This window comes from Varroa jacobsoni, unplaced genomic scaffold, assembly GCF_002532875.2.
Source record: "Varroa jacobsoni isolate VJ856 unplaced genomic scaffold, vjacob_1.0 scaffold_1258, whole genome shotgun sequence".
NCBI classification, from domain to species: Eukaryota; Metazoa; Arthropoda; class Arachnida; order Mesostigmata; family Varroidae; genus Varroa; species Varroa jacobsoni.
In genome coordinates this window covers 137,719-165,487 of record NW_019214160.1, presented here as the reverse complement: position 1 = coordinate 165,487, position 27,769 = coordinate 137,719, and the positions used below count along the sequence as shown (strand labels likewise).

The window sequence follows — 27,769 nt, the reverse complement described above, 5'->3', positions numbered from 1 at the left end:
GCTTCAAGGACCTTTATTGTTAGAACAGATCTGGTCTACTCGAGCGGAGTAGTGGATGCCACGTTCTCAGTTTGGCGGTAAATTGATTGAGCTCGAGCTACAAGTCTGTATCTATTGGTACTCATAAACGGTATTCCTCATCAATCGAGACACACGTTTCGGACAATTAGCGATAATTAATATATTTGCTTATACACTCGGTTCGACAAAAAACTTTCGGCGACTTAGATTCCCTAACTAAGAAACTGACCTATTTTTGAAAAATAGACTGCTAAATACTGATCTAGATGGTACAATGTTTGGCCTTAAAAACAAGATCACGGGTAAATATAATAATGTAATAAACATGTAATACGAGGAACTAGTCGGACAGAAACTCCGAGAATACACGAGGAGTTGTGTTGCGAACTGACGATAATTCAATATCCACTAATCAACTTGAAGTAGTAATAAGGTAAGTGAAAATCCTCTAGGGGTATTAGATTGGACCATAAATAATGCTCCTCTCTCTTCTAAGATTTCCTTTCCCTCCTCCGTCCTCCAAAGTCAAAACGTGCCGTAACAGATCGAGGCAGTCGTGCCGTGTACAGCGGGGCTCTATAGTCGAGAGGACTACTCGGAGTTGTTTGGACGGATCTTGGGCCTAAAGGATGTACTCCACTAGAATTGGTCGTGAGTTAAAAATGATTCAGGTAGTCTACACTGGGAGAAGCGCATGTGGAAACACGGCTTCTTACCCACCCACAGCCTCTTGTCAAACAGCGGCTAATAGGAAGCCAGTAACGGGCTTCTAGACGGATTTATAACGGAGCAGTAAGTGGTGTTTTCACATCAATGTAAACGAGAGAAAAAAGTAGCTCCGAGAATTAAAGCAGATCCTGCCCGAATAAAATTATCCTTTGTATTCAGTGAGAGTGTAAGGATTTTGAACACAGAAAATACGTTGGCGATCGAACGAGAGTATCTAAAAAAAAGAAGCCTGGCCGCCAGAGCAAGCTCTTTAATGCCTGGCCTCAAAAGTTTCCGTCAAAAATAATTAAATATGTTGAGAAGTGAAAGGAAAAGTGAAGACAAATGCATAATACTGCTGGAAAAATTAATGAAAGCAGACCATTGAAAGAAATGTTACAATACTGATCTAGTCCAAAATTAAAACGAAGTCCTTCTTTAAATTACTCTGAACTGACGACAAAAACCCTTTTGAGTCTGCAAGAGAAAATGAGCTCAGACAAAATGAGAACAAAGACTCTTCGAAACCTGCTTCGTGAGAGTGTAGGTTACGCACGCATATCTACGAGACGATAAGGTAAGTGTAGAAACTATTGGCAGCGAACGATGGAAGGAGGCGAGAATCTTGCCTACAAAACTGATTGTGAGCAATATGTACTCCCGTTTGGATTACTCCCAAGAACGCAATGCCATGGACGGCTCGGCAGTAGAGCATATCGCTAAGACGTGGTCGATAGAATTATATGGGAGTACAGAAGAGTGAGGACAGCAGATTGATGTACAGCAAATATTGCAAAGTTGTCGACAATATTGCCGAAATCAGTGACATTTTGGATATATGATCTAAGTCTGAAAATGAGGAGGATAAATAAGTGTTTCAGATTCTAAGAGTTCTGAAACGAACGAAACCTTGAAGAACCACATTTATGCATATCAGGCCCGTCCTCGCGTATTTGCTGAAGAGGAGGCTCGTTCGATTTATAAATGCGCAATCAAATGCTTCTAAAACTCGAATTCTAGACTCATGACTTAGATTACATATTCCTATGCACAATCCTAAACATCCAATTGCCGCCGAAAATGCAATTGCATGAATGCAGGTTCCCGGGCGTGATAGAAGGAGGGTTAGAGGACAAAACTGAGTGTGTCCAAACGATTCTAAGACGGTCTGAAGACGTTGACTGTCTCTAATGAGATCCGCACTACGGCTCAAGGCAACTGCTATTGGAAACCTCGAATATCTCTTCGAGAACTTGGAGGAGATACACCGCGGCGATTGTTTCGTTGCTAACAATCAGGAGAATCTTTAGGGCATGTCATGGGTAAAGTGGTCTCAAAATTGTGCTTGAACTTTTTTTCGAGGCCTGGAATTAACGGATCTTTGCGGGTGATATCCAACCTCCCAGTTCAATGCTCAGCAGCATGGTCACGGTGGCCAGCAATGTGATTAGCAGAACATCTACAGAAAATGACCGTTTTATTTTCTTAGTGAACACCTGGGTTTTATTAAGACACATTCTGTACTTCATGTTCCTTTATGGATTAAAGGTGAACGAACTTCTACGGTGTCCTAAGCCGTGTTACCGAGTGGCCAGCACCGATTCGTAAAGAAACTATCGTGAGACGTTGCGCCAATTTTTCAATAAACCTAAATGATACTTTATGAACTTTATTGTCTACTGACGACATACTCCCAGAATTTACCGACAGTCGATGCTTCTCGAAAGCGGATTCAGTAAAGAAGTATTTTAGACGAAGGCAGTTAGTACGATAGGTACTGTATGGTGTGAAACCTGCGTCCATTAAATTGCAACAACTAAGAAACAGTCATGTCAGCTATGGAAGATGCTTACGGTTACCTTGATGACGGTAAAGGCAAGAGAGGAACAGTACTGAAAATTAGAACCTAAAAATCGCTTTGTACAAATGGTTCTTTCTGCACACAAAAATGAGATCTAGGCTCATTGGTTAAAGTAGAAAGCAGGCAATCGAACATTAAAAGGGTTGGCAGCTAGATAATTATTTATAGAAGAGGACGATGTCAGAGGAGTCTAAGTGAGACGCAAGAAGTCTTCGATTCCCGCTCGAATGTACCCACGAGTATAAAGGGTTTTGTAATCGATGCTTACCAGCGCAATCTTGGTGCTGTGATTTCGTACAATTGATTAGATGACACTGAGGAAGTTTTTGATCAAAGAAAGAAGACATTTGTATTAGTGACGGCTCAGGAAGTTCATATACAGAATTGGGTCATCATTAGACTTTTTTTTCGGAGGTAGAAGAACGTCTTAATGTATACAGCGGAGAGTCTACAACGTTATTACATTATGACTTTCAAATGAAGTATAAACAAACCACGAAGCTCGAAGAAGCTGATGCCTCACTTCGTTAATTCCGAAGAAGACATAAAAATGGCTTTCTCTAGCCGATTGGATATACTCGAATACTGATGCAACACTTTCAGCATTAAGTATCCATAACAAATTTTCTGGATAGTTCCAATCGGCAGATGGCTTAATAAATTGCCTGCCAGCTTACCATGCGATTCGAATCACTCAATGAAAGAAATAAATGCCCACTAAAGAGTAAGCGGGTTGTCATTCCTGCAGAATGTTGTCAAACAATCCAGAAAAAACTGCGTCAGACGTATCCTGGTGCACAAGAGCGTATGATTATGTATCTATCGAGATATCGACCGTCTTTTCCGCAGCTGAGCGCAAATACAGCGAAAAGCCTTAAACGGCGCCCGCACGACCTTGGCTCATTTGCAAGGTTGCTCTTGAGAGATTACACACCGATTTTGCTAAACCATTCTAGGATAGAACATTCTCGTCGATTATGATTGTAACTGGCCAAATGAAGTGTATGTAATGAACGCATCTACAGTCATAATTACCAAATGTTCTTCAAGACGTATTTTCGTTTGTTTTGGCATGCGAAGACCATGGTGTTCAAAAGTTAATTCTATCCTACAGCTGATGAGTTCAAGGAGCATTGCAAATTGTTGGGTCTCGATGTCATACACAGTTAGTTAGACAGCTAAATGGGAAGGTTCGATGAGTACCCTCAGTGAGGATGTAAATAGTCCCGCAGCTAAAATGAGAGCTCAGAATGATGCCCGACTTGTTAAGGTAGGCACTTATAAAACTGAAATCATAGACGCTACTTCAATGGTCACAATGTAGTAAAACCAAAATAATTTTACGCTAAACGCCTTTTGTATGCGAAGGATCAATGATTGAGTCTAGGTTGACCTTTGCACTTATTCAAAAACAAACTTGGAAAATACGGACGACACGCAAAGCAACTAAAGACTAAATCAAACCCTGCAATCTGTTATATTTCGAATGAGTCCGACAATCAACAATTCATTTGGCGCCATAACGTTTGAAAGTTCGTAAACCACCTAACCCAATGCAAATTTTAAAAAAAAATCGTTTGTCAAGCACCTCAATAAAGAAAACACAACAAGATTGTATAGCAGATGGCTATATCTCTGTTCTTTGTTACGTACCAACATTGTGGTCAGTCAGCGATAGTTGTAATAGAAGAGTTTGTGCCGGCATTTTTTGTTCTGTAAGCATAATTAGGCCAGAAATAGGACTGGATAATACTGGAAATGGCTTTCGCTGGTATGAGGGTATTTTTCAATATCGATTTATCGAACCGCATTATATCGCAGCTGTTTTTTGACGTACGCTTAATGAGCATTTGACAAATAAAACTAATTAGCTCTTCTACTTACAAAGTATGTATTCGTGATATGTTATTTGCAAAGATAAAAAAAAAAAACATTAATTAATGCCTCACTGACATTAAACTTAACAGCACAAAGATTCACGGTTGCCCTATGCATGTGATGCATAACTTAAGCCCCTTTTTGACGTTACATGGGCGTAATGTATAGGACTAATAGTTAATCGGTTATCGTTTCTGTTTATAACTTCCCAGCTACGCGCCAATTGTTATGCTTCGCTTAAACATATTCTCATCGCTCTGTAGAAATGATAAATCCAGCTTTTCCTTTATTCCAAAACAGTTTTTAATACTGGCTTTACTCAACAATATATTTCAATGGCTTTTCTTTTACGATTCACTTCGTTTTCATCTATTCGCTCGTTGTTATATAGCTTCTTTGCGACTTGTTTTACTTTTCACTGATATGTCACAGCTAAGTTAGCGGTATGTGCCGTCGATTTGAGTACAAAACCTTTCCAGTACACACACACACACACACACACAAACACTTTAGCATCATTAAACGAAAATGAAAAAATGTTTATATCTGAGCATGCTGCATCGGGACAATTAACTTACATTTTTTTTTTTTTGAAAGCAACGAAAATCGACAGTATCCAGCATCGCAGCAAATCTACTACAAGTAACAGTATCGAAAATTCACGACAAGAAAAAAATAGTGAAGATTCTGTAGATGATCGACGCTGTTGACAAGTGCATCTCTCATGTATGACTAGATAAATCAGATCTCTGGTATACGTCATTTACCATAAACGCCAGGCTTTGAAGGAGTCTCACGAGACGTGTGTTCTCCTGTCTTCTCACGTATTGAACAGTGCTTCGTCCTGGATTTTCATCGATGCCTCAGGAACGATTTGTTCACAAATTAGTCAATGCATCTAATGGCTAGAGAGCCCACTGTCCATGTTTTGAGTATGGTATCTAATGTTGAAGGCGTCGTGACTCAGTAGCCTTTCCGAAAGGGCACAACCATCAGTTAATTGTACGATCGTGGATAGATAAATTATCTTAAACACGGCCATGAATTCTTTAGAATTGACGGCCAGCTGACAAATATTGAATTGTCTACTTGAAACTCTGAGTATGTCTCCGTATGGTCGTGTGATCATACGCGGCCGCAGTATAGCCCACATTATTGTATATGGGTCCAACAACTACATGGCCTATCTACTCCTGCTGACAAGCAAACCTTCGTACCATTGCGAAAAGTTTCAGACTATTTATGATAGATTTATGTAGATCTTAAGCCGAAACGGAGGGTGTATCGAACAAGCATGGCCGTCAGAACTAACACGCCTAGCGCATAAAGGATTCGTTCAAATGCAACTTCAGAAAAAATTGAGTCGATTTCCTAATTTAAGCCGCTCTACCTGTATATGTTGGGCTACCTTTGAGCTACTTGGACGAGAATGATGTACCATCCTTAATTTCTATACGCATGTCCCAGCGCTCTGACAGCAGGTTTTTATATGTTTTTTCGAAATAAGTCAATAGTGGTCTTAGCTAGCAGTCGTTTCTTCTAGGGCGTGGAAAGCAGCGTAACCACACGAACTTAGGTCGAGAGAATAGCTTAAAGCACTAATGGTTTAGATATGCTGTATTCTGTTTAGTAGCCAGCATGGAACAAGGCTGCTTCCCTTGATGGTTACGGGTTCATTCAAATATGCATACAGTCGGTATGTATCGGTATACTAGAATAGAAGCTATTGACATTCTAGCCATTTTATGTTGATTACGCGCCCGCTACTCACGTGTCCCGCCAATAACTGAAATAAGAAGCAGGAGAATATAAAGAAGAAGACCTTTTTTTTACGTCGTTTCGTATAAAACATGGCAAACATCAGTCTCCTATTTCGAAATGGCGCCATTTTATTACGGGGCAATATTTTGCGACCGTCTCTTGAGTCTGAGATGCCCCTCCTCGGTACTCTTCGAAGTCTGAGACGGTTCACTCGGATACCGTTACTCGGTCTTCTAGCAAACAAGTCATTGTAGTGAGGCACTGAAAAACAGCATGTTCTAATGGTCATCAAATATGGGTCCATATAGCAAACTGTCTCCACCACTGTAGCTCCGGAACGTTTTACTAGTACGGCCACCGTGAGTTTTTACTCTAACAAACTCCAGGACGGAAATTTTGTATTCGAAAATAGATTTCATGGAAGACTGCCTGTGGAAATTAATAATGAACAGCTGAGAGCTGCGGTGAGGCGAGCATTGAGGTTTGGTGTATGTAAAAGTTCCAGTTGTTTACCTCGCTCAAAGGTGAAAAAAAGGGGATAAATACAGGGGTTGCTGCATTATTTAAGCGAGCATCAAGAATAGAAACGTAGATCCCTGCTCTTTCCTTGCGCTCACGCTACTACAGTTACCTATTCATATACCGAACTGTAACTTCTGACCAAAATAGACCTTCTACGATAATAGCGGGCTGTCATAGATCGGTGGATGAACCAGCGGGACATCGCTCTAAGAAAATGTATAGCTGCAATACCATAATGTCGATGCGACTTTTAGTAGAGGTGATCACAGCTTCATGAGGTGTAATTCCGTTACTGATGGCTAACGTAGTAGATTGTCAACAGCTGAAAGGCACAATGAACATTTTGCAGCGCTAACGAGCAGAAATAAATCAGTCCTAAAACGCTTAGATTTCACATAGCAAGAATAAAAGTGGCATAAATGCAGGAGTTTTCGCTGAAAACTTTCTGTGTTCCACCATAATCGGCAGACATTGCTATTACAGATTACCATTTTGTTCAGATTCTGCTTTTTCTTAATAGGAGAATTAAGCAAGCCTCAATATATGATGTCGAAATTTCGTTTTAAGATCTCCTAAACTTTCGTACCCTAAATTTCCACAGCAGCTCGATAAATACGTTCCTACCCAAACAGCAGAAGATTGTAGATCATAACGGTACGTACTATGATCAAAAATAATTAAAAAAAAACCCAATTCTGTGGAAGAAGCTTAAAATTAGCTACTATCGTTCAGCAATGGATTAGCCTGGCGTCTGGGCTAAATTGATCCTTTGCCGAACCGGCCGAAACCGGCTTTTTGGGTTTCCTAATAGCGCGCTGTTTGGTGTTCGAACACTATGACCTTCTGCTTTAAACCCCCCGAACACATCAGCGAAACTCGCTAGTGTTGCTCGATGTTCCTAAACTACCTACCCGATCAACTCAACCAAAAATAGTTCAACAAGCCTTCAATACAACTTCAATGCCGTTGATTTTCACACATCGAGTTGCCGAAACAGTGAATGTGTTTGCCACCACTACATATTTTAGCCTTCAGTCATCGTCGATAGCTCGAATGTTGACACGACATGTATAACAGCCATTGTGGAACTTCCAGCTCTGGCCTTTGGCGATTAATACGGACCCAGCATGTACGGCTTCCAGTTGTGTGTGGGGGCATGAATTCTTTACCTGAAGGCGCTCCGGCTGAAGTATAATAAACACTTACATATATATTGCAACATTTAGTACACAGTCCACATGTATCAGCAAGATGCATATAAAACAATAGAACAATATGTGAACGCAATCCTCGATGACGGCGACAAATGTACTATAGAAAACAGTGATCGTAGTTCGGACGGTTCGAGCGGTTTTGTTCTTTCGATGAGGGATTTTGTAATTGACTACTATATGCATTTCCATATTATATTTTCTGAGATAATTTCCGAGTTGTAGGGCTTCCCTTAGGCTATAGATACGTAAAAAGTCGTGTAACTATTACGTACATGTGTGCGGCTGACGTATGTTGCGCTACATAAGAGATAAATCTATTGGAAAATTCGTTCCTTAATGCTCACGCCGAAACAGAATGTGGGTGCGCGGGAAACGATCCGTCACGGTAGCCAGGCTTTCGAAGAAGCTTAGAAAGGAAGTGACTTTTGCTCAACGATGGACGGTATGAATACCGATAGGTAGTTCCAAAGTTACTCATCATAGGAAATATTGCGATATGATAAATTTTAATTTTCAATTGAAGATACTTGATGCCAAAAGCAATTAATCTTTGTACGGTTGATCCTTTTAAATAAAAACATCCTTCGAACGTTCGCAGTGTCTCATAATATCGCTCAACGATAATCAGAAATCGATAGAAAAAAAGTGGCTTTACTTAGGTCACAGTTGGTTACATCTTTTCTGTAATCAATGATCCAAAGCGTAACGTATAATATGATGATCATAGATTTCACATGGGAACTTATCTAAAAGATGTTTAACAAATTGCAGTAGAAGAGTAGTAACGAGCATAAACAAGCGCCGTTACGTAGACTCCGCAACGAATTGGGTTAAACCCGACCAATGGGTGAGGATTTGTACGTTGATCTTTGTCCCAAACAAAGCTGATCAGGAGAAGATGAAATCTGTCGAGCTACACTGTTCCAACGCGCCTAGTATATCGACGCAAAGTACGTCTCGATTCATGTTTAGAATCTGTGTTGTTACCGCAATTGACGCTGATAACAGCATTTACCTATTCAGTTATTTCGATATTTCAAGAAACCCTCTGATCTACAGAAGTAAAAACGAACAATTTTTACATTGGACTTTGTAGTTACGTCAGCTTTGGGATTGCAAATTGTTTACATATGTATGTATAAGTTTATATTGTAAGAAAAGTAACTATTCTTATTCACGATTGTTATTGAGCCGCCCGAGATACAAAGCACCGTGGTCATGACATTATGCCCGCCTAGTTTCATAGGACATGAAGCTGCACCTAGCCATCTGTGCTATAGCTCAATTATTAGACATTATAAGCAGTAGCGCTAAAAGTCACCACTCTGAAGTAATAGCTAACGATTCAAGTAGGGGACCTAAAACACGGAATAACGCCAATATATAAGGGGACGCTTTAAACAACTCAGGGACGGCGTCTGCATACCGACGGCACGGATAACAACTGGCTATACGCATACAAACAACGTGTATAAAAACATGTTTATTTTACGGTTGGTCAGACTTCTAGTCTTCTATAATAGAGTACATTACATTAGTTGAACGCTTGGGAAGTGCAATTTCTTTACACCAACGATACGAAAACAATCTAAAGACACAGCTTTGGAGCAGGTGTTCCCCCCTTTATGACTAGACTTAATTCATTTTTAGCTACATAATGGAGTTGTACTACCTCGCATGTACCTCTATCTTCTTTCGTGCGTGGAAAGATGTCAACTAAGTAAGCAAATGTGTATGTCGCAAGTCGTGCTGTCGTGCATGGCTTCCATCATACGATCTGCACGAAACTAGGTTTCCGCGAAGCTAGTCGCCCACGTAAACGCCCTAGATACGGGAGAATATCACGTCGTTTACTGCTCTCTATTTGTTGAGACATTTGGAAAATCCCTTTAATTAGTTATAGTTGTACTCACTCCGAGGTGAATGCATAGAATTTGGTCAACAGCTATCGTTTTTTTCAAATACATACATACATACATACATACATACAATGACGTAATTAGCGGAAAAATATTCAATTGAGATTAGACGCCGATCCTGGATTACGTGGCTAACTTTTTTCTTCGCCAAGTAACTTAACTATCAATCGCTATGGACAACCTATGAGGTATGCGATTCGAAGTTATATGATGCGAGCAATGTTACCTTGTACGGAAATCCGCCAGGGTAACGAGGTAGTGATAAAGTCAATTTCTGTTAGCTGCCGTAGACGGATAACCAAAAACGCGGCAAAAAAGCAAGCTACCCGACGCGATCAGATACAGCGGATGCTATTTCCTCGATCTTATTATGGAGCAGTGAATCATTGCTCGTCCCCACCATCCCCGTCACCGGAGCCTTCAATACTACTTCCAGTCGTGCCACCTACAATTAAATCTTTTCCCTATAGATCGCTCGAGGGGAAAACGTCAGTGTCATTACAAATGGACAAGCAGACGGATAGCTAAAAACCGGTCGAGGTCTGACTGCACTATCCTATTCGCCGAAGCTCCCGCAATAGGTAGCAGTTTGTTTATATGGACTGACGGATAAAGTCATTACTGATGACGCAGAAAATCTTTGATTAATTGAGTGTTCAACTGCTATATACGACCCCATTATTGCCCTTTGATACATCTGTATATTCAATACGTTCTTGCACTAAGTACACAACAACCGAACGCAGTACGTCAAGCTCATGGCCGAATCGGGACAATATAAACAAAAAAAAAAAACCCTAAGTAATTGGTACTAATAACAGTATCATGCTTTTAAGGCTTCTAATGTTTTCATTTTATAGAAAATATACAGCGGCCAATGTGTGGATGACGGCTTTCAGGTATTTTTTTTTGAGTTTGTTTGAGCGCATTTCTGCCCATAACCGATATACGTGATGAGCTAAGACGATTGTATAATTGTATTTACAGTTGACTCGCAATCGGTACTATTGCGGTCGACTATATAATACGCTTCAAAAACACTTTTCGCTTGATATATCTACATAGAGGGGCTTGGCTTTTACGCCAAAGTTTACTTGAAGTGCTACCATCTATTTTGCCAGTTCTTGACTTTAGTTTGTTTAAACTGTTGTTTAAATCGTCTGACTTGACTGAGAAAATCTTAAATCAATTGACAAACAAACCTGGAAATCCAATGAAGCTTTGGTTGTACAAGACGTCCTCAAATTAATAATACTCCTTGCATTGGGGGTCTATATAATTTGATCTCTTTTATTTGGCGTACGACGTTATGCCGTCGCTGGTTCGCGTTAGGAAGCAGTATATAAGCTATGTTAAAGTAATCTGTAACTAGGCGTCTATTGAGAAGCTTTCAATGGAAGGTAATTCGTTTAAGTAAGTATGGATACATGTTCACTCTTAGGTTAGGAATGCGTGATTTCGATCCGTGCAAAGGGGCAAAGCTCTTGAAAAAGGGTGTGTGTAAGCTTAGGTAACAGACTAAAGCCGACTTATGTTGGAGAAAAGGAGATCTATAGTTAGAAAGGAGGGACGTCGTTATATTTAAAAGTTAAACCAATAGCGACCGCTAGAATGTGTATATAGTCTTATGATGGCGCGGAACTTCCTGACTCTTGACCATTTGAACTTCATCAGATACTTATGTATCTTATTCCGTAACAAGATCTTGAAAATAAGACATGCGAGAACAAACCTAGTAAAATATTTGAGCGGCCTATATGTCTGTAACGTGTGAACGATATCAACGAGACACATTGCGAGAGAAGGAGATCACAACCAAAAATATAGTGTATGTGCGTAAAAATGAAGTTAGCCATTTTGAATATTTACTTTGTGACTAAGTGGCCGATCTGCAACGTCGTCATCGATTACAATAGTAACATAAAAATAACGATGACGAAAAACAACAGTCTCTATCAGCATTGTTTATAAATAATTACCCTAGTTTCGGTTAACCTGCAGGCCTACCTTTGTTTTCCTTCTGTATTTAGGCGAGCATATCATACGTAAAGATACGAATGCGAGAAAAATCAGCAGTCATTCGGGCTTGTTTTTATTAGATGTGGAGAGCAAGCTTTCGTCCCTCCTTTGCCTGAATTGCGTTCAATAGGTATAGAAACAAGCAATTGACGAAGTCGGCCTTGCAAGTTTTCCGAGCGACATGGGAAAAGTAAACTATACCCAAAAATCTTATATTATTATGTACTTATACATTATTATTTTTTGTGTAGGGAAATCTTCTAATTATACGTGTTTTTTTTTCAGCCTTAAATAGTTGTCCGGGCAGAATAGCGTGATACTCCTTTGCACAGCATACTTTTGGGAATAGCGAAAACCGATGGCTAACTTTCATTTAAATACGCTATCGTCGGACCTTTAGGATCTAATCTCGATACGTCTGCAAAAATCCATGTCTGCTCGAGTGTTGTTGATAGGCCATCCATGGTAAGGCTTCTTCAATAATTTCCTCGAATTAATACGATATCTAAATCACACCTAGAGGTGAAAAGCTTTGGCTTTTTTTGTCTGTAAAAAGTAAAAACATGCAAAAGTAGGTTTCCAGGATTGCATATAAATGTTGTCCGGCGCAATCCTAGTTGGAAATGATCCTAATAGTTGTGCCTGAAAATTATATAGCAACAGCGGAAAGTATTCGCTAAGTTTGAGGCACGCGTTTGTGACGGGGTACAGTAGAAAGCTTCTGCGAGTGTACCATCACAAGTGTACTTTATCCAGACCTAGCTCTGCTCAATAACATGTCATGTAATCGGTGCAAAACATTACTAACATCGCAGACGATGCGTTCAATGAAAACATATCCGTATTTCAAGTTTGAAAAAATTAACTTTAGCAATTTACGTTTATTTCGAATCACTTCTGTGGCTTAAGTTAACATTTCGTAAGGAGACAGCAGGATATCAGCAGATTGTAACGGCTAATCATTCTCGGCGATTATGTAAAACCACGTGTTCCTTTCAAATCTGATCCTTTATTTTGCAACGACACAGAAGATACTCCTTTCTAGATTAAGGTAAAAGTCCATAAAGTGAACCTTAAATCTACGAAATAGCTCAATTACTTTTTACCATTGTGTCATCTTACAGACGGTAAAATGTAAAGTATAAAGGGTGCTTTTCATCACTCGATCAACGATCTTTCCGCATTTTGCCAATGCTAATTTATAGCGAAAAGCAACGTTCTCAGTGTTATCCAGGAAGGCTAAAAATGGCAACAACAGCTAATAAAACAACTGAACGCAGGTAAAAGATAGGGACTGAGTTCTGACGTGATGCCTTTTCGTAGATTTGCCCACGTCTATATACCGATTCTTCAACGCCTTCAAGATGACTCTCTGAAAAAATTAACCTATACACACCTAATCTGGCGAGATCTTTTACGTATTTACTACGTGTACACGATGTCTAGGAAGTACTTTAGGTGAAAGAGTTCAAAGCGTCTGTATAGACTCCCATGCAAGTTGGTGCGCTTCGTGACCACACAGGTGAGTGTGTACTTAGCAGTTACTCGATCCGAACTAGACTAAACGTCTAGCAAATATCGGATCAACAAAACGCATCAGATTAATATTTAATTATATTGGTCTTCAGTCTAAATTCTACATACGTCGGTCCTTCCATAAAAGTATCCGGAGCTATCTGCCAAGTTTCGACCAGACTTCGAAGCTACTGGTATTCGTGTTAGAGTCTATAACACCAATATCAATTATTTTATAAAGAAAAATTAAACATTCGCTACGAAAGCATTATGGCGTTCGTTATTTTGCGTTTGGGAAAACTCATCTCCCTTACGATGTGTATATAGAACGACATTGTTATATATATATATATACCGACAGCTGAAATAATAATATAGCGATTTGTTGTAGGGTTATCTGTGTCTTCGTTCAGAGGTCTCTGGGAAGCTCGCACGAGGACGCGCATGTCGTAACGCGCGGTCTATAGCGGTCGGTTCCAGTCGGTATCGTCGACGCCGCTCGGGTGGACGAACACGACCGGATCGTCTGAACAACGTAATTCACAAAAACTTGTTAATGGGGGTCATTTGTGACAATTATGCGCTCCGTCATACGGTTGCAAGCATCGACAGTGGAAGATTCGCTGCGATTTCATTGGGGTCATTGTGGTCGCACGTAACAGAGGGGATGAGAGTGCTTCTTACGTTGAGCTAAAAGCCTATGCTGCTGCGACCGTTGCTCCAGGACAAATCATTTTCACTCGCAGTTGATCTAGCCACGGTAGGGATAGATGGCTAAATGAATTGTCCGTGAATTTTGAAGGGACGAAGACTAGCGCCCTTCACATATATACGGGGAAACTATAACAACAGCAGTAACGGCAATGCCGTTTGCTTGCCGCCATAGGACCCCATATCGGCCGTTCATCACGGAAATTTTAATTCTGTTATCTTTACGGACATATTAATGGGACAGTTCTAAACGAAAGCAGAGCTCACCTTTATTAGTGTTCAACAAAATCATTACTACAACAAATAATGGAGGGACATCGCTACGTACTTGTTCTTACTAGACCGGAGATTATAATTTGCTTTAGTTTATATTATCGAGTTTGATCGAAATTAATTTGCGTCACAGTCGATTACACGGTAGGTAAAAGTGTGCAGGAAAAGATATTTGCTTCCTGAATAAATATAGCAAGGGTAGCATCAAGATAGCCTTACGTAGATTTGACGAGTGGGCCTAAATTGATCGACGATCGTCTCTAGGCTGTGAGCACACGTACAGATGGGGCAGACGCATGTTTACGTATACCTCAACTCTGTCAAATAAACAGGGACTCTTCTTTCTGTTTGTTTGGCATTGAATTGGATCAAATTGTTTACAGATAATAATTGAGCCGTTCAAATACTAATATCTATTCAGTGATAATGTAGAGCTGAAAAATGCCGAGCGATCTCTAGCTTCATTTTGATATATCAGTTATACAGACGTGAGCACCGACGAGTAGCGATGAGAACAGCGAGATAATTGAAGACAGCGGCCATTGCAGTAACAATAACACCAAAACGCATCAAAAACATGCCATCCAGAAGCTGACTTAAGCGAAGAATCTCCTCGGCGGGATGACTTAATTCACTCATTCGTTTCTCTTGTGTCCCGCCGTAGCGAGTAGTGAATTCTTCAAAGGTGATATATCTAGGGGGTTATGTAAATCTTAGCTGGCGTGTATACATTTTTGTAAAATTCCGTTGAACGAGGTGATTCATGCTGTACGTGCTATCTAATGTTACATTTTCTGTCACATTCGTTTGCCTGGCGTGTTTCACACGTGACTCCAATTATATGCTGGTCCGTCTAGCCAGGAACTACAAAAACATATTTCCCAGATAAGCAAATTACTAGCTTCTCGCTAAATGGCCTAAACGAGTAATAATAATAATAGTAGTAGTAAATATAATTTCGATGAGCGTTTGGACCTATATCGATACAGTAATTTGCGTTGTGCCTGTCTAGGCTAGTACGATACCACTTTAAGGACCATTCGTTGAAACAATAAAGAGGTGGTCTAGGCACTTTCTAGATTTGTGTGTATTGTCCTCTTTCGACATAACTGGAATCAACTTCACCACACAAATTCAACACCTGAAAGGCACATACGAAGCGGTACTTCCAAGTATTCGCCGCATGAGTTCACCTACGATCGCAACGATAATAATAACAATAAAAACACAAATATCAGCCAGCTCGAGCGATAAAAGCATATTCCCTTCGAAGCTGAGTAACACAGACGATTGTACCGTAAATGACGTCTTTCCATAGGGACTATTAAAAGATTACATTCTTCTAACTAATAGTTCAACAGAATCTATTTGTATGAAGATAACAATCACACTTCAAAATGAGAGCCGCATTTAAAATAGCTACAAAATAAAAAAGCCATAAAAAATCAAAAGGATCACAATTTTATTTATGAAAAAATAATGTCTGACAAGTAACAAAGACACTAATTAATCTCTTAATTAGGTATCTAATAAAGCGTTATCTCTAAATCTTTTCTTTGTTCCATTTCCCAAAGGGGTTGTACCTTCGTGTTTGTGTCTGTTTGATATTCTAACCAACAGGGGTGCGGACGTTGTGGTTACTAAACTGACAAGACCGACGTCTCTTGAGGAAAATGTTCTCCGCATAGGAACGTGCGCTCGAGGTGACATTTTATAATCTCTACAATAGCATATCAGCGAAATTGTACAATGCGTATACATAGTCCAGACTACGAAATTTCATCTATATATCGAGGGAGCCGGAGACGTATCCACTGTCTTTCGATCAGCATTGAAGCAAACATCATCTATACCTGAAAGCAGTATTGCTAAACGGAACATGTACCACTTATCGGTAACCGTCCGTCATTTTTCTGGTAACAACATCAGTCACCTATAGAACTTACATATAGACGAAACATGTAGCAAATGACTTCTGCATCTTTCTATTAAAGCTAAATTAACACTATCAACAAAGAGGCGCATGATAGTCCGATGGTAGAAGATTCGATGCATTCACATATTCCATTCAAGTTTTTATTAACTTCTGCCGTCTAGCTGCACGTGGTCTGGCATTATCGTGGTAGGCAACGACACCTTTTTTGCTTACCGATACCGGTCGATTTTTTCCAATGGATAATTATAGTCTTGTTAGTTTTTAATAGTCTTTAGGAGGAATAGGAACTCATAAAGCACGATTCCTTTCCGATCCCGCCAAACACACCAAGTTTTCCTCGTAGGCATTCGTTAGGGCTTTACCAAATTGTAAAGCTTTCCCTCACACTGGCTATGATCTTTTTTAGCACATTGACTTTTCATGAGCCTTCGATTTCGTTGCGTTCGGCAGAGTTTCGCAGATAGAAGTAAGATCGAGTAAATTATGTGGCATAGATTCGTGTGGCACCCAAACGTCGCGCTGGCTCTTGTAACCAGCCTTCTTCAAACGACTTGGCGGTGTCGTGGTGCACTGAAGTGTTGGTCTTGGTCAATTTTACCAATAATTTCATCAGCTTGCTTCATTCTTAGTCTACTATTATTATTATTATTATTAAGAGCGCCCTTTACATCGGAGCTAGAAGTGACAAGATCATTTTTAGGCCACTTCTTCTAATAACGCATTTTAAGCGTAAACAGCAGATATTTTTTTATGAGCCTGGCCAGCATTTATACTTCTATTATAATCAAATTGTAAACTATAGTAGGTTTTCGCAAAAAATACATTTGTCTTCAAGGAGATTTACTGTCTAAATGAAGAGATTTTAACAATTTTATCATGTCCATCTACTGCTGTCAAATCAGCTTTCAAATGACACTAGCGCCGACCCGACCCGACCCGACCCGACCCGATACGATTCATATTAGCTGAGACATGTTACCTTAGAGCAATTTAGCTAGAAAAACCGTCAATACTGTTTTCTCTATTCAATATGTGTATATATATACACCAAGTCAACGCGGGAAATATGTCCAATTCAATAGACTCTGATATATTTGGGGTACGTAAGAAGTTGCCAGCCAGTAAGTTCATGTAAACGTGCAAAAATAAGCAGATCGTCAAGGGATAAACTCAATAGTGTGTATCAGGTTTGCATTGACAAAAAACAGTGCTTTAAAGTAATCTCTGTTTTCGATTAAAATTTAATGTCGAAATAAACAGAACAGATTACGATCGCACACCACTGAATAATTATGGCTCAATTTCAATACTGTTACTCATCGGGATGAAGAAATCCTGAGAGAAAATGTCTCACAAAAAGTCATTGTATGGAGAGAAAAGATAGGCCCTTTATCATCACGGCGACCTCTGCCGTAACATCTTGCAAACCTATTCGTAGACCGTTGCTTACATCGGATAGAGCAACCTTCGACAAACGCAAGTATCCTGGTTAAATCCGCGCTTCCAGCTCACCTAATCTAAAGGAACAGGCTGATTTTTTGAAGCTATATGAAGAACAGAGTCTGTCACACAGCGGCAGAAATCCTGAATCAAGAAAGTGTGAAACGGACGTCGAACTACACGAAAATAGGATGAAACGTACAAATGTGGTCTCTGGCAAGACTAGGCTGAGCTAGGCTAACGTAAGGCTAGCTTAACTTTTGTTTTTTATTTGAAAGCATCTGGCAGCTTATATTAACGTAACGTATACATTAATAAATAATTAATTAAATAACCTATAATAACGGTAATAAACTCGGTAAATATCGTAATAAATAATGTAACGTATAGGCACAAATCAAGGCGGTGGAAACGATCGGCTTATTTACCAACGCGAATGAGATCCTGTGGATTTTAAATCCGACCAATTGTACAGGGTACCGCAACTAAAGACTCTTTCTCATGCTGAAATATATCGATTAACTAAAAGCAGATATACTGACAAGCTTTTTACAGGTACTAGAGATGTTGTTCCTGACGATCACGTTTATGTATTATAACCACAATTAAAACCCCTATTCGGGACATAAGTCAATTTGAAAGAATAATACTCGTACGTCGACCGATTCTAGTAAATACAATGTCTTTAATAATGTCGTTCAAATATACAATTTGTAAAAATTCAAGGAAATTGGGCTCACAGTAGATCAAAAGTCTCAAAACTGCAATGGTTCAAAAAACTCGAGACGTCTCAAGCTCTTTCCTAATATTTTCCTCTTCAAAACGGCCGTTATTGCCTATATAAAAAAAATCTAGGTATATCAAAAATGGCTGTTTGAGCCATTTCATTTAATTGTTTTTTTGAGCTTTTTGTATCATAAAACTCGTTGAGGATCTCACGGAAATCTTCCTTAAACTCGAAAAGTCGCCCAACAACGTCAACCGTCCATTTCGGCCAAAAAAGGCCATCTTCATCAACGCGGAGATCTTCGATAACCGCTTCCTTTCTTTCAAATTGCAAAAACGACGCAATGTTTTTTCATTATGGCAAATTCGGTACTTTGTTCTAGAAGTAGGCTTTCTCTAGTACCAACAACGGCGAATGAACGCATGCCGGTTATGATGAACAACCCGCCAAGGTTCGGCCCAATTTATACGCCGCATCTTGTAATTATACACAGCTGTGCTAAATCACTTTTTCTTTCCATGATAGCAGAATAGTTTACTTATTCAAATAAACATTTTCTGCACATGCTTGCTTGACTGTAAAGGATTGGTAGATTGTACATGTGTTTCAACTACAAATTTAGAGTTCGTCCCTAAGTTTGTTCATGCCCTTTGTGGTCTATATATGCATATGGATATATATGGATGAACGACAGGAGCGAATCCCAATCAGGGCTAAAATCAGGGAAATCGTCGTTTTTTTTTTTATGAAAAGGAAGTTGATTTGTATTTGTAGTGTGAGTTCGGCAGGCTTGGCCTTTGTAGTTTTTACGGTCCAACACTGTACTGGAAAGAACCTAAGCCCCTTTGTCCGAAACATCCTAAAATCACCAGCACCTACTTGTCCGCTTCTTACCCAATTGGGGATTGTTAGGAACGTTAGAAGGATACATACACTACACTTAACACTGCGAAAATGTAAGGCTTGTCGAACGAGCGATTAAGTACGTCCGAACCAATTGGCAAATCACGCCAACATGGTTTTTCTTTTATTTTTTTGAACAGATTTCTGTGTTTCGACGAAAGAGTGGCGCAAAAAAGAAAATATGGCAGCGAGGTTCCAAGATACGAAACACCCTTTTATGGACGCTCCCCTGCATTTCTGTATAGGTCGGGCGATGACAACTACTCTGTTTTGATCCGTCATCCCCTATTGTCGCAGACAAGATAAGTACGTAAGTCAGTTTTTCTACTTCATCACGGCCAAAAATTGCAAACAGCAATTATTTTGGGTATGTTCAATATAACCGTTGCGATGACGCCATATTTGCTTAAGGTAAATTTAAGGTAAATTTTAAGGTAATTTTCTTAAGGTAAATTTTATATGTCAATAAATGGTCCTCTTTTGTTTTCCACCACACTAATAAACTAGATAACCTCCCTATTTCGAGCTATTAGATATGCCATCTGACAGATGACCGGCTGGCGCCCCGTGTATACGCCCGGATTCGAACCCGAAGGACAACGGGTCCCAAAGGAAATTGCAGGCAGAAACGTTACGCACTAATCTATCACGGGGGCAAAGATCACTGAAATCCGATGGAACAGCGCAACGTGCAATACATCCTGGCATGAAATTAATAGCACGTTTGCCTCAGGTTGGGGCAAGCTGTGTCAACCTATACGTCGTATCCACACACCCACATGTTCCAAAAGCTTCTCGATTGGCGACGGTGTACCCCATAAACGTATAATCGAAAACAAAAGTTAAATGACGCCTAAATTGATTATGTAGATTGCCATATGGGCTTTGCATTACTCCAAAACTAATACAAATGAATTCGGTTACATTGTTCACACACATATATAAACATTGTATGCATTTGCCCATTTAAGACACATGTCGTTATGCAACTCCCTGAACATATAAGGGCAAGTATCTGATAGGCGTGATAGCTTAATGGGTGCTTTGTTTAAAGACACCTGATTCGAATGCGTCTGATGGGGTGCCAAACGTAAAACTTCAAATATCGACTTTGAGTAGATAGAGTTTGGGGAAACGTTGATTACGATTCGCAAATTTGGATCGGATCCGTGCAGCAGAGCAATATAGTAGGCTACAACGAAGTTATACACTCGTAAGAGTTGAATTTTTCCCAAAAGTCAATAGGCCCACGGCTTCTCTGTGAAGGTCGTCGGCGAGTAGGCTTGGTAGTTATCGAAAAAGATGAAAGAGGCACGCACAGAACAATAAGAGTAAGTGGGCCATGATGTAGACCTATTCTCATTGCATTTGCCTTAAAGCAACTTTGCTCTGCGGACAGGTAAAACAAACCCTTACTTTCTAAACCAAATAAATCAACTTCAGCTGGTTGTAAAGAAGACTAAGCGCTGAAGGCACGGGTGAGTATCATCGAAACATTTTTGATGACAAGCAAATTTTCACCCAACGCAAAAGTCGATGTAGGTCATACCGTAAGGAAGTTCGTCTGCGCGGCTCATGAGTTAATATGGTGCCCCCCCAAAACAGCGCGCACCAAAGAGAACGGCGTTGCTCAACCGAAAGTAAAGAATGGCATGCCCTCGCAGTGTCTACCATATAGTTCCGATTGTGCTCGCAGTGCACGAAGCTGCTTAATTGCCGATTACAATTAATTGTTTCCCACTATTGATTTTAACGTTATGATGATCGTTGCACCCGCTGGAGGTAAAGGTAGCACTAAGTATCTTAGCACTCTTAGCGCATGGCTAAAGATGGCAGAGATGCTTCTCGGCTTCATAGTATCGTTGCTTCTGACGGCCTGGAACGACTCATGCACGATTTCTTCCGCCCGATTCTTGCACTTAACGTCATTTACGTTCCTTGTTTACACATCGGTGCACTTTATAGCCGTGCTGATACGACCGTCTGCAGAAAAGTATATGAACACTTCGTTGAATCTCATCTATCATATCGTGGCGGTCATCTTCTACTTCTGCGGATTCCTTGGCACAATCGTTCAATCAGGAGCTGTTGGCACAGTGGTTGGTATTGGAATCGGATTATTGGGCTTTATGACCACTGTAATATACTTGGTTGACGTGATAGTGATATATAAAAATCGCGGCATAACGGACGTCGAGTCTATCGTGCTTACTAATAAATTTGCAAACGAAAAGACATAAAACGTCTGACAGGTTTTTCAAAGCTGGAAAGCGGTGTTACTTTGTTTTGCTATAGGTTCTTGGGAGGAATCAACACACGTTAGATGCTGTATGTCGTATAGCTATCCGTATGACCTATAGAGGTGTTAAATACAGGCAAGGTGAATTGTAGCCACCTTGTAGCTGTGTCAAATATAAGTGAACGTATTAAAATCACTTACATTTATGTTTGTTATGGACGTATTATCGGTTCAGTGGCTATACGTCCAGCAACCGTTCCCTATAATTATCACTTGTTGAGACCGACGACCAGTTGGACGTTTATAGGGGCACCGTGCTCTCGATGCATAATTTTGAACGGATGTAAATTTTACGGAGGTAAAGCGGTTTGGTCAATCGCGCGGGAAATATTAAAAAACCAGGAAGTGCTTTTACGTAGTTCGATTCCAGAGTAATGTAGGGCAAATATTTCAGGGGAGAAAACTGGCCGGCCAACTTAACTTCTCCGCGGAGCGCTTTACAAAAGCAGACGACACCAATCCCTAATCTGACATCATCTTATTCCGAGCTGCTTTTCTAGTAAACGTTGAGGATATTTTCGTGATAATGCATTCACGCTTTTCGATTGTAGCTGATCGAAACTCTCAACATAGCGAGCATCTGCAATAAACGGTTAACGCAAGTACGGACGACGTAATTGATCATAGTTGTTGACAGGAGGAAGTTAGCCGGCAATGAAACTCGATTGGAGCCCATTCTACAAGACAAAAAAATGTTGTTCCTAAAATAAGGACCACATACCGAACCGTAGGATAACACGATCCACCTGCATTTGACTCAGATTTCCGGATAAGGTATGTCTAAACTAGGGTTTAAAGTGGTATTTAAGTAAAGATAGCTTTAATCAACCTATTAGTACATTAAGATGACACCCTTTGCTCGGAGCCAACGTTCGGAAAACTGTGTAGAATCCAACTTTTCAAGGGCCTTTTTTGAGTGGTGTGACCGATTCGATAGATCTCTGTGTGCAGCCTTAACAGGCACGAAAAAATGATGGCTCTGGCACGTTCGTTAACATGAATCTCCGCTTTCGTGCATGTTCGATTCCAATTCACATGAAGCCCATATCAAATTGTGATGTGATTACAAAGAATACAATTGCAAATAGTCCAACAATGGCTGCGAAGCCCAGTTTTCGCGATCTTTTGTGCTTCTATTAGTTCATGTCCTATCCGTAAAACAATCGGCCTTCATCGAAGTCGCAGACCAAGGGATCATTTCAAATGTTAATAGACGACTCAAAATAAATAATGTAAAATCTCGTGCGCAAACACAGGCGATATATGATCGATTACTAAACATGTCTTCGGATGACAAGTACTAATGTGCAACTGTATGGATCTTATGATGCACTCTTTTTCTCTACCATGTAAGAACAGACCATATTTGTAAAATTGTTAAAGGCCGCGATTATTGGATAATTGGACCATCCTTACCCGGTAGAACTACGAGAAAGAGACTCAACATAGTAGAATGTTTTGAGGCTGTAAAAGGGTACAGATCATTGATCCTAATGATGACACTAGAAAATTCATAAAAGTTTAACTATATCAAATCATTCTTGCTGTCTATGTGCATTATACGAAATCTGCCTGAAACATCAGTTGCGGCCTAAGCTGATTGAAGGGGAAATGAAGTGGTGCTTGTCGTTCAGCATTTACCACCATTATTATTATTATTATTATAGTACATGTAGCTTGGCAGCGACTCGAAAGCTGACGTAGTGACAGCGGCCATCTATGTGCTCGGTATGCTTCACACAGACTGATTGTGTTAGCAAAAGTCATTGTGTTAACTTTTGCAGGACACCTGTACTGATCAGGCCCACTCAGGCCTAGCGAACAAGGGCTCTTCCCTTTTTGCAACAAAACGTGCCTATCGGAATTACATTTTGGCGGAGAGGAGGACGATGACAGCACAAACAATTCAATAGGACACGTGTGGATGGCAAGACAATGTATCTGGGCGCGTTTACATTAGCAAATGACTTCATTCTCCAATCTGTAGTATACAACATGGCATTTTGCACCATGAAGCCAAATCTGAGCCACGACGGTGTATTTCTTCTGCGTCATAGTAAGTAAACAGACTCGAGCGTCTGCGTACCCGTTTTTGCTAAGCTGATATTGGATTGACCGCTCCCGATGCAAATCGCATCCGATGAATAATCATCCAGCCAATTGACTTTACACGGAATTTCTGTACTCGTTCACGCACAAACAAGACGTCTGACCTCTCGCCACGGCTCTTTGGACCTCCCCATCAGTTGTCCTGTTCTTATGTAAAAACTTTTGCTCGTTAAAAAACCAGCGGGGGTCTATGAACGAGCTAAACGCAGCAGAAAGGTGCGGATGTAACACTGCGTACCTTCGCACCATCAGTGCAGGGTTAAAAATGGGTGAAATGTTTCTTGCGCTCATTATCATATTGATTATCTTAGCCGGGGGGGAAGAATGCCTATGTGAGTCCGCATCGTTCCTAGAAATGACTTCCTTCTCTTTTCTCGTTTTTACCTCGGTGCACTTCATCGCTGTTCTCGTACGGCCGGCATCGGAGCAATACGTTAACTCGCCGATAGGTCTCGTCTTTCACGTAATTGCCGTTTTCTTATATTTATGTGGCACGCTTGCCACTCTTGTTCATTGCCGTGGCCGAGGCTATGCTATAGCTGCAGGGGCAATGGCTATTTTTAACACGATTCTTTACGCTGCCGACGCTGCTTTTATTTGGAAAGGAGGTGGCGACAAAGCTCTCAAGACTCTTTTTCCGTTTGCCAACTGAGCTTCATTCATGAACCCAGCATCCCTAGGCTTCTGTGTCGTATAGCCTATAGTCTTACTCTTTCGATAATAAAGCTAGCACTGAGTATTGCGACTACGATTATTTAAATGTCGATATTTTCTGTATTCATTCCTTCAGCGGTTCGTTCGGTGTATTGTTAGTCCATCATCAATTCAGGAAAACTAATGCTTAGTATTGAGAGGTGCGACACCTACAGATTTTCGACATCTAAACTGGGACAGCGAATGTACCAGCTAAATGTTACTTGATCGTGGCTAGACCCAAAACTTATGGGGTACTTCAGGAGGGAGTTGGGGAGAACCTTCAGGTATCACGAGCCTTTCTTGTCCTGCTACGAGCCAAGTGCACCGATCGTGGTGGCTGCAAACGGCGCATCTTCAAAACAGGTCGATGCTCGATTTTTATTTCATTGAAAAGAGTTTTTTGCCGTCATAGCGTGTAGTAAATTATTGCCGACGGGCTCTAGCAGGGCTGCGCCGGAAAATGGATATATCATAGATGCAAGCCGCTTTAACGTTATTACATAATCACTATAAAACAAAAATTGCTCATGATTTAAAAACGGGTTATCTGGTTATTACGGTGAGCTGATTTTGAGCTTGGGGCTGGCAGCTCACAATTTTGGTACCCATCATTTTCAATCCTGACGCTATTACGATCCGAAATTCATATGATATAAGACAAAAATGACTTCAAATTAATTTGAAATCTTTTCTTTTTTTTTGCTTATTGCGCTTTTTGTTCTAAATAGAAATAGAGCTCCGACAGTTTCCTTCAACTGCTATTCCTTCACTTCCTACCGTTCACTGGTGACACGTACTAGCCAAATTAAAGAGTCGAACAAGTACATAGTCGGAGTTATGGATCTGTTTACTTAGGCGCGTATACACATATTTGGCAATAAGCAAAGAGACTAACGGATGTGTTTACGAATTTGAAAAGCAATAGATAGAATTAAAAAAAAAAAATACTTCATTACACTATTACGTTGCTAAATGCAATAAGCTTTTTTTTTGTTTTGCTTTGTCCTTAGTACCTGTCGAACCACCAGCTTGTCGAGCTGATGAAGACTAGTCCATTTGAAGATTGCGTACAGAGAGACCTGAACCTCGCAACGACGAAGTTAGCTTAGACAGGTAGAAATATACTTGATTCGTGAAGCTGAACGCTACTGTTATCTCGCTCGCTTCGTAGCAGATGGTCATGAGGAGAGAGACCATATTGGAGCTTATTTCTTAATGATAGACACCGTTCGGCTTGCTTAGATGTGCATTTTAATCAAGCGGCAGAACGGGCATCTAAAGAAGGCCCTTTGCTAAATCACGCTGTTTAATCCCGCCGAATTATTAGTACTATACCTTCCTATATCTTAAGTCCCAATCGTTCTTAAAGGTAAAAGAAACCCTCATTAGCCAGTCTCTTGACATGGTATTGTATAGAAGACTGCTTGCCACAAACTGCTCGCCGCCCTGGTAAGGAGACCAACTCTGTGTCTGGAAACCGTCAGTATGATCCCGGACGAGCAACACGGCTTTCGATATAACCGATCAACCATAATGGCATGTAAGACTGTGCTTAATATCCGACACCCAGGAACTGCTAATGGAGGATGGAGCCTTCAAAGAGATTGTAAAGTTTATAATGGAGATAAGTATTAGTAATGGCGTGGCACACTTCTCATAATCATGGGTTCGATACAAAGGTATAACCTCAGCCTCAGAAACCTCGTAAAGATAGTCGTGTTCGTTGACGACCTTGTAAACTATGAAGGTGGCCGTTTCCAAGTTCAGCAGGTTTTAGCTAGGGTGTATGTAGCTTCAGTAGAGCTCAATTTAACTGTGGAACTGTGACGACGGACTTTGAGAAGAGGTGGCGGATTGCCTCCAAAAACGTGTTGTTTATCGCAAGATTGCCCCTAATTTATGTAAAAGAGTTCCCCTATCTCCGGCCACATTTTCCGACGATAGGGGTTTTCCGTCGCACGTCACCAAGAAATAAACTCCAGGGCAATGGTAGCGTTGTCCACCATCAGGGATCTCTCTCTCTTCTGTCAATCTTGGGTCGACTAAGTCACCTCAAAACAGCCTCTGTTGAACGTATTCTTGGATTCCATCACTTGACATTTCTAGTCGTCGAAAACCTAGGGCAACGTCTCGCGCAAAACTAAATATGGAGCTCTGTGAAGCTGGAGCTATGGTACTGAGCAGCTCAGATCGTCACATTATAACTACGTACGCGTTATATGGCGTGCTTCACAACGTGTGTGCCACTCAAAAACCAATAAGGATGTGTATATGTATCAGACGTGGCGAACAGTGGTTCGCTGGGGAAAAAATATACAAGACAAACTTTTTTTCAGTTGAGCAAATCGTATTCAACCAAACGCAGACAGTGCCTCGTCTATCTTCGTTGAGAGGTACCTAAGTAAATACATATAAACAGTGTTAAAACTTGTAGATGGAACGACCGTATGGCTTTTGTTTCTCATAATGGCGATCGTATAGTGAGAATTGCTTTTTAGTCCGAACTTTCAGTATTTTTAATAGTAATAGTGTTTTATGGTGCGAATAAGGCAATCGCGTATGACAGGAGCCTATCTTAGAGCTGGAAGTTAAACTTACTCACATTAAAATACACGATCGCATTAGAGAAAGTTGACATCGCCGAACATTGGTTATAAGCTTTTTGACAAAACTGATCGCTGAAGAAACAAATCGGGATTTGGCGTTCAGTGTTCTTTTGAACACTAGCCACTAATCTTTCTTACACAAAAAATTATTTATCACTTTTTTTTTTTTATCAAGTAATTGACAACAGTTACAACTGATCTGGAGCCGAGTGCAAGCTCTACTACTGAAGATCAAGTACATATATAGCTAGCGTACGGCTAGAATTAAGGAGCCCGTTTGGAGGATCATTATGGGGACCGATTTTTTTTCGAGCTATTTCCATAATCATAATAACTTCGTTCGAACATACAATCATCACTTAACTAACTCTCCGTAGCGTACATTACGCACGCTATAATTGGATGGACTACAAAAATGTCTACTGCAGGATGATCCTACAGGTTCCAGATTACGATCGAACTTTTTTATTATAGTTCAAGTTGATCATACGCATCAGAGGTTTGTTGTGAACAGTGTCGTATAAGTTGATATGGTGAATTTCTAGATGGAGAACTTCTAGATGGAGAATCTGACATATTACTAAAGGTATTTGCGGCAACTAGGAATAAGAGTTTGACGATAAGTACAGCAGGCAGTATGCGACCACAGCC

The 27,769-nt window shown here is 40.4% G+C and overlaps 2 long non-coding RNA genes across 2 annotated transcripts; both read left to right on the top strand.

Moving 5' to 3' along the window:
- Nucleotides 1-12,195: 12,195 nt before the first annotated feature.
- On the top strand, nt 12,196-14,452 carry LOC147752436 (uncharacterized). The gene is made up of 3 exons (XR_015314074.1): nt 12,196-12,368; nt 13,028-13,425; nt 13,810-14,452. It is a non-coding gene; the product is annotated as an uncharacterized LOC147752436 (long non-coding RNA).
- Nucleotides 14,453-20,406: 5,954 nt separating this feature from the next.
- On the top strand, nt 20,407-23,818 carry LOC147752435 (uncharacterized). The gene is made up of 3 exons (XR_015314073.1): nt 20,407-20,739; nt 22,102-22,481; nt 23,492-23,818. It is a non-coding gene; the product is annotated as an uncharacterized LOC147752435 (long non-coding RNA).
- The last annotated feature ends 3,951 nt before the right edge of the window (nt 23,819-27,769 follow it).